This window comes from Mustela putorius, unplaced genomic scaffold (genome assembly GCF_011764305.1).
Source record: "Mustela putorius furo isolate JIRA1106 unplaced genomic scaffold, ASM1176430v1.1 tig00000127_pilon_pilon_pilon, whole genome shotgun sequence".
In the NCBI taxonomy this organism is placed as follows: domain Eukaryota; kingdom Metazoa; phylum Chordata; class Mammalia; order Carnivora; family Mustelidae; genus Mustela; species Mustela putorius.
This window is the reverse complement of record NW_025421288.1, coordinates 5199779-5207253: the sequence shown is the minus strand read 5'-3', so window position 1 is coordinate 5207253 and position 7475 is coordinate 5199779.

Sequence of the window (7475 nt, the reverse complement as noted above, 5' to 3'; positions counted from 1 at the left end):
CACATCTCAATAAAGCTAAACAACAACAAAATTCTCACATCTGTGATGAATTAGTGTAACATAGATACAATTATCAGGAAAGATAGACACAGGGGATGTACTAACTGTAGAAAAAGATATAGAATTATCCAAGTTGATGCATTAAGCAAGAAGCAAGATGACCTAAAATTCTGCTCATCTAAGGTGGCATTTTTATGTGGCATCTGTGATTGTCATCACAGCACTGGGATTTTCTGGTAACTGAAAACATAAAATAGCACAGATTCTGGTAATATTATATAGCTGATTATTTTTTCTGAAAATGACTTTATTCTATCCAAAATTTTTGAAGGATATTTTCACTGGATATAGAATTACATGAATTTTTTTTTTCTGTATCACTACTTATGATGTTGTTCCAATGCATTATAACTTGAGTTATAATGATGAGAAGCCAACAAAAGTTTTATCATTGCTCTTTATATGAAATACAGGGGTGTTTTGGTCTCTGATGGCATTGTCCCCCATTTTTTTAAATTTATTTTCAGCGTAACAGTACTCATTGTTTTTGCACCACACCCAGTGCTCCATGCAATCTGTACCCTCTCCAATACCCACCACCTGGTTCCCCCAACCTCCCACCCCCCGCTCCTTCAAAACCCTCAGATTGTTTTTCAGAGTCCATAGTCTCTCATGGTTCACCTCCCCTTCCAATTTCCCTCAATTTGTCAATTATCATATGGTTTCACTTATTTGTGGAGCATAATAAATAGCATGGAGGACAAGGAGAGTTAGAGAGGAGAAGGGAGTTGTCCCCCATTTTTAATATTTATTTGCCTATTCATTTATTTCTGGCTAAAAATATGAGCTCTTCACAAATATTTAAGTGTCTATTATTGTACCTTATTATTATCTGTAAGCACAATATTGTACAGCAGAATTCTAGAACTTTCTCATCTTGCATAACAGACATGTTATATCCATTCAACAGCAGCTTATCATTTTTCTATTTTCCCAGCTCCTTGGTAACCACCACTCTACCTTCTGCTTCTATGAGTTTGATTATTTTAGACACCTCATGTGTGGACTCATGCTTTGTTTGTCTTTTTGTGATTGGCTTATTTCATTTACCACAATGTCTTCAAGTTTAATCAACACAGGACTTCCTTCACTTTTAAGGATGAATCATATTCTGTTTTATGTATATGCCACATATTCTTTATCCATTTTCTTTATCTGTCAGTGGATACTTAGGTTGCTTCATGTCTAGGCTACTGTGAATATTATGCTGCAGTGAACATGGAATGCAATAGCTATTCAAAATCTTGTTTCCAATTCCTTTGACTATATACCCAGAAGTAAGATTGATGGATTATATGGTATTTCTATTTTTAATTTTTAGAGGAATAGCTCATATGGTTTTTCATATTTTGTATGTTGTGCTTACTAATATTAATGACCTAGATACAATCAGCCAATATTTTAGATACCCCAAGCTATTGCTAGTAGATTAATTTACAGAATTAAGGGATATAACAACTATAAAAAAACCAATTAATAGCCATACCTCCAATTGATACTTCTAAAATGAATTTTGATCAAGAATATTCTAATATGCAAAAAAGAATATTCTAATATACATGGAATATTACTCAGCCATAAAAAAGAAGGAAGCCTTGTTATTTGCAACAATATGGATGGAGCTAGAAAGTATTACGCTAATTGAAATAAGTCAGTCAGAGAAAGACAAATATCATATGATTTTACTCATATGTGGAATTTAAGAAACAAAACAAATAAACATGGTGGGGGGAAAGAGACAGGCAAACTAAAAAACAGACTCTGAGCTATAGAGAACCAACTGATGGTTACCAGAGGGGTGAGGGTGGGGGATGGGTTAAATAGGTGATGGGGATTAAGAAGGGGACTTGTGATGAGCACGGAGTGTCATATGTAAGTGCTGAATCATTAATATGTATATCTGAAACTAATATTACACTGTATGTCAAATAACTGGAATTTAAATATAAACTAAAAAAATTTTAATAAAAATTATCTCAAAATAACTATAAATAGGGACATGTGGATGGTTCAGTTGGTTAAGTGCCTGACTCTTGGTTTTGGCTCCAATCAATCTCATGGGTTGTGGGATCAAACTCCAAGTCAGGCTCTGTGCTCAAGAAGTCTGCTTGACAATTATCTTCCTCTGCCCCTCCCCCAACTCAGGCTCTCTCTCTCTCTCTCTCTCTCTTTCTTTCCAATAAACAAATAAATCTTTAAAAAATAAAATAACTATAAATAAATATCTAGGATAGGGTTGCTATAACTCTACTTATGTAAATATCATTACTTGATTTAATCACATGAATCAGTTCAATCTCAAAGGATATTTCCCTTTGTCAATTTTCCTTTTTTTAGGATTTTATTAATTAATTAATTAATTGATTGATTTAAGGAGGGCAAGAGCAGAGGGAAGGGCAGAGGGAAAGGGAGTGAGAATCCCCAGCAGACTCCACACTGAGTGTGGAGCCCTATGCAAAGCTCCATTCAACCCTGAGATATTAACGTGGGCCAAAACCAAGAGTCAACTGCTTAACCTACTGAGCCATCCAGATGCTCCTCTTCTTGCCAATTTTCCATAATATTTTCTTTTTATAGATACTAAAAGTCAAATAACAAAGAGACTCAACATTTGAAACCATGAATAATAATTCCTGAAAATGAAATAAGAATTTGGACATTTGGATATAGAAAAAGCTGGGTATGAAATAATAGGCTATTACACCAGCATTTTCAATAATGCACATTTTACAAGCAACATCTAAGTGAAGTAAATTGTTCTTGTCCTGAAAGAGGAGGTAGAAATATTCTTAGATGTGTACCTGATATGGTCCGTCATGTCAAAACCCAGAGAAATAAACTGATAGCTCCACTAAAGTTGATCACTCTCTTGAGAAGTGTCTGACATCTTAGCACCTGTAGGACTCTGGCTTTTCTGTGCCAGTCAAGGAAAAAGACTTCTTGTCCTCTGGGGATCTTAGGCCATTCCAAATGTTTGACTGTCCAGTACTCTTAGTGGGCTACTTCTCCTCACAAAGAATCTGAAGTGAGGGACACCTGGGTGGCTTGGTTGGTTGGGTGTGTCTGCCTTCAGCTCAGGTCATGATGCCAGGTCCTGGAATTGAGCCCCACGTCTGGCTCCCTCCTTGGCAGGAGCCCACTTCTCCCTCTCCAACCTACTTCTCCCTTGCTAGCCTGCTTCTTCCCCTGCTTGTGTTCTCTCTATGTCAAAGAAATAAATAAAATCTTCTAAAAAGGATCTGAAGTGAAAAAACCTTCCTGAGAGTATACATTATACCTGGTGGAATGGATTCTTGATAATGGGTGATCTTACCCATAGAAGATGGACATGTTGGTTGGTTATATTATATTTATCCTTTAATTTAGCTGCCAAAATAAATAACTCAGACCATAACACACACACCCCACTGAAAGAATAAGTTAAAACTTTATGGTCCAACTAGTTATAAGTAATAAATAGCTTTGGATTTTTTATTTTTTGCTATCACCAACCCTTCATGTAGTTTCTAGATTGATACCAAAAGTAAGGCAGAACAATCCATATCTAAATTAAGAAAAGATAATCTTAATTACGCTTTTGACTGGGATTTAAAGAGCACTGGTTTCACCCTAATGATGAGGAAAAGCTGGATAAAAACTACAAAATCATAATTTTTTGGAACTCATTAAAGAACGGAGGGCACAGGACAACTGAGTAGGCTGAAAACCAAGAGAGAAAAGAAATAACACATAGACTGTCTTACCTGTGGCAGAGCACAAGAAGAACAAAGTGGCTTCCATACCAACAGGTTAGAAATTGGAATTTTATTAAATTGCTGAAGATTGAATGTGAGTTAGTGTGACAGTAGGAAGCCTCTGGAGCTCCAGACACAAGAGTCCTATCCACCTACAGATGTTCTCCATGGGCCTCCCTCAGGTGTTGACATGAAAGACTGGAGACAGATTGAAGACTGGGAAGTGCCTTCCTTGATTTTGCAGGGAATGTATCTGTGGGAAAGGCATACAATGCAACCCCTATCTGGGCTCTCTTCTCCAAAACTCTTAAACTGCTAGAAGAGCAGTAATAACTCCTGCCAACTTCAAGGCACTGTTGCTGGAGGGAAGTAAAACAAATAAAAGCCCACAACTCCTGGAGAGGGACAGGAAATTGTCCTGAGCTCAGTATCCTATTTCAACATTAGTAAATCTATACTACCACAGGGAGAATGGTAGGAAATACACTTCCATGCAATTTCGGCCATAAAGATGAGGCTAAGGTTCTCGGCCATGAGGAGGAGGGACAGGCATGCTGGGGAAGAGCCCCTCTCAGGCATGGGGGTCCTGCTTAAGACTGGAGGCCAAATCAGGACAAGAGTGAATTTTCCCTGTTCCCACACCATCAGCCTGAAAAGTACCAAGTGACAAGCTTTTTCTCTCAGATACTAAGTACGACCACTTCCTTCAACAAGTGTTCAAGAAATATGGGCTTCAGAAAATCTTTCTTACTTTCATGGTTTAGAGCTCTCTATCTCCATCACGGGAAAGAAAACAGTTTGGGACATTTTGAAAAAGTAAGTCTGGTTGTGTCTCATCTGCTTTAACTTCCAAGGTCTCTGGCTTGTCCAACAGAAACATCTATCTTCCACTCCAAAATCAACTCTTGTAAAGACAGAAGTGATTTGCCCTGATCCATTTCTTCTGTGATAAATCATATGCTGGCAATCAGCTGCCTAAACATATCTTGGTATCATTTTATCATGTGTTTATTTGGGGGAAGCAGGAGTTCCAGACTGAGGCAAGATTCATCTAACACAGTGATGTGAATATGTATACACAGGAGTATAGGATAAACTCATCAGAAAAGTCCAAAATGGGTTTTGTGGATTTAGTGAATTAAGTGATTCAGTAAGAGTTTTTTGAAGGAGAGGTACACACATTTCTTTAGTAGAACAACACGGGAAATTTTTAAAAAATTTTTCTCTCTGTCATTTCATAAATATGAGCCTCATGGAAAAGGACTAAACCTAGAGCACCAGAAAAGAATTATTTCCACTAACTATCTGTACATGCATAATTAATTGTATTCAATTACTCTTTCGTTATTTTTTTTTAAGATTTTATTTATTTATTTGACAGAGAGAAATCACAAGTAGTCAGAGAGGCAGGCAGAGAGAGAGAGAGGGAAGCAGGCTCCCCGCTGACCAGAGAGCCCAATGCGGGACTCGATCCCAGGACCCCGAGATCATGACCCAAGCCGAAGGCAGCGGCTTAACCCACTGAGCCACCCAGGCGCCCCACTCTTTCTTTATTGAATAAGATATTTACATATGCTTATCATGCATCATATTAAGCAATTATTGTCTAAGCCATTATAATTATGTATATCTAAATGAAGAAAAGATGTAATTTCATTTCTGCTTATCTGTAGGGTTTTGAAAGCTGGAAAAAAGCATTGTTCCTGGGCACCTGGGTGGCCCAGTTCATTAAGTGACTGCCTTCAGCTCAGGTCATGATCCTGGAGTCCCAGGAACATGCTCCATATTGGGCTTCCTGCTCAGCAGGGAGTCTGCTTCTCCCTCTGACCCTCACCCCTCATCCTCTCTCTCTTTCTCTCTCTCAAATAAATAAAATCTCAAAAAGAAAAAAAAAAAAGCATTGCTCCCACGCTGATGATAAAAACAAGGCTGGGTAAACTACAAACCATACATCTTCTGGAACTCACTAAGGATCTACAGGCACAAGGCAACACACCACCCTGAATTCCAATTAAAGAAGGGCACCTCTTCAAAAAGAGAGGACACACAGACTCACTTATGGCAGAGCAGGGGAAGAACTTAATATTTCCTCAAAACCCTGAAGAGTGAGTGCCATATTTACTCCTCTTTCTAGATACAAAAACAGAAGCATGGGAAGAGGAAATAATTTGTCCCAGGACATCTAGTAAGGAAGTGGTGTGGTCAGGATCTCAACCCTGTTGATTTAGCCCAATCATCCTCCCTCTGAGCCACTATGTGATGCTGCTTCTGTCATCATCGCCTGGACCTGCACCCAGCACCCAGAGGAAAACACATAAATAGAAATAATGCCACTGCTCCTGAACCTTTCTCCTTGTATTTGGCCCCAAAATGTGTGAGAAGATTTATAACTGTATTTTCATAAAATAGAGCAAGGATAATAACCAAAGAGTTGAGGAAGAGCATGAAAAATTCTTGGTTACCTGATACAACAACATTTTTATCAGCTGGGGAAACCACCCAGAGAGGTTAAGAGACTAGTTTAAGATATGGGTGGTAGAGACCCAAATTTTGACTGACTGAGTGTTAAGGGTAAAAGAGACAGAGGCTTAGGGCTCTGGGGTCTGGGGCTGGGGCACAAGGGACACTACCCTTTTGTTGTAGTCAGCCTTTGTGAGATGTGGACTCTATAGAGACCAAAACATCCACTCTGCTGATAGGGACAGAACAGTTTCAGTGGCCTCTGGTCTTGGAGAAAGAGTAAGGAATGCTTATAATGACGTCAACCTTATGAGATAAAATTGAGAATTGGTATTCTGGGAAGCAAGACTCCTAGAGAGGGCAGGGAGAAATATGTGCAGACCTGTGTTCTGCTGTGTCCATGGACTGAAGGAGCACACGAGACTTTTCAACTTTCTCTCTCTACACTAGTCACTTCTGTCTCTGCTCCTCTGATGGGAAGGTCTCTTCTTCCCATCATCATGAAACTAACCACTAACCTGGTGAACAAGGATAAAGGTGATGAGGACAAGACCTAGAGAGTGTCAAACTTCCCTCCTTGGTTGTTTTACATAGAGTGCTGACACTCAAAATATGTTTCTATGAACCATCCTTTTCTTCCTGAGAATGGTAGAACAAGTGCTAATGTTGGGGTAGCCGGCACTTTTCAGAGGGAAAAGGCTCTGGGTTTAAAATCTATCTCATTCAGCCACACCAAGCCTCAGTGAACTCCTCCATAATAATGAGACTAAGAAGTGTCCCCATTGAGGCATTGGGATGTTTAACCACAGCTTCCAAATGGGCAAGGGAGAGGGCACAGCTTATCCTTACAAAGGAGGATCCTAACAACTTGAGTCACTCCATGCAAATATTTTCTTCTGCACATGTGAAAGAAAAGAGACCAGATTCTGCAAATCAGACCTCATCCCTTTCTTTCTTATCGCCCTGCTTTCATTGCAGGTACTTGGGAATGGGAAGAAGAGGTAAAAGGTGTGGCTTTTGCAACATGTCCCTCCTTCTGGCACCTGGTCTTTTGGTATCACCCAGCTTTAGGACTGCAGAATCATGGGGCCAAAGAGCAACCTGGTGTTTTGGAAAAAAGGAGCTTGGGTGGCACATGGCCAGCCTCTCCCCACTCCAGAGCTAGCTCCCTCAACAAGAGTGCCAGAGAAGAAGGGTTGGATTTCAAAAGAGCTGACACTC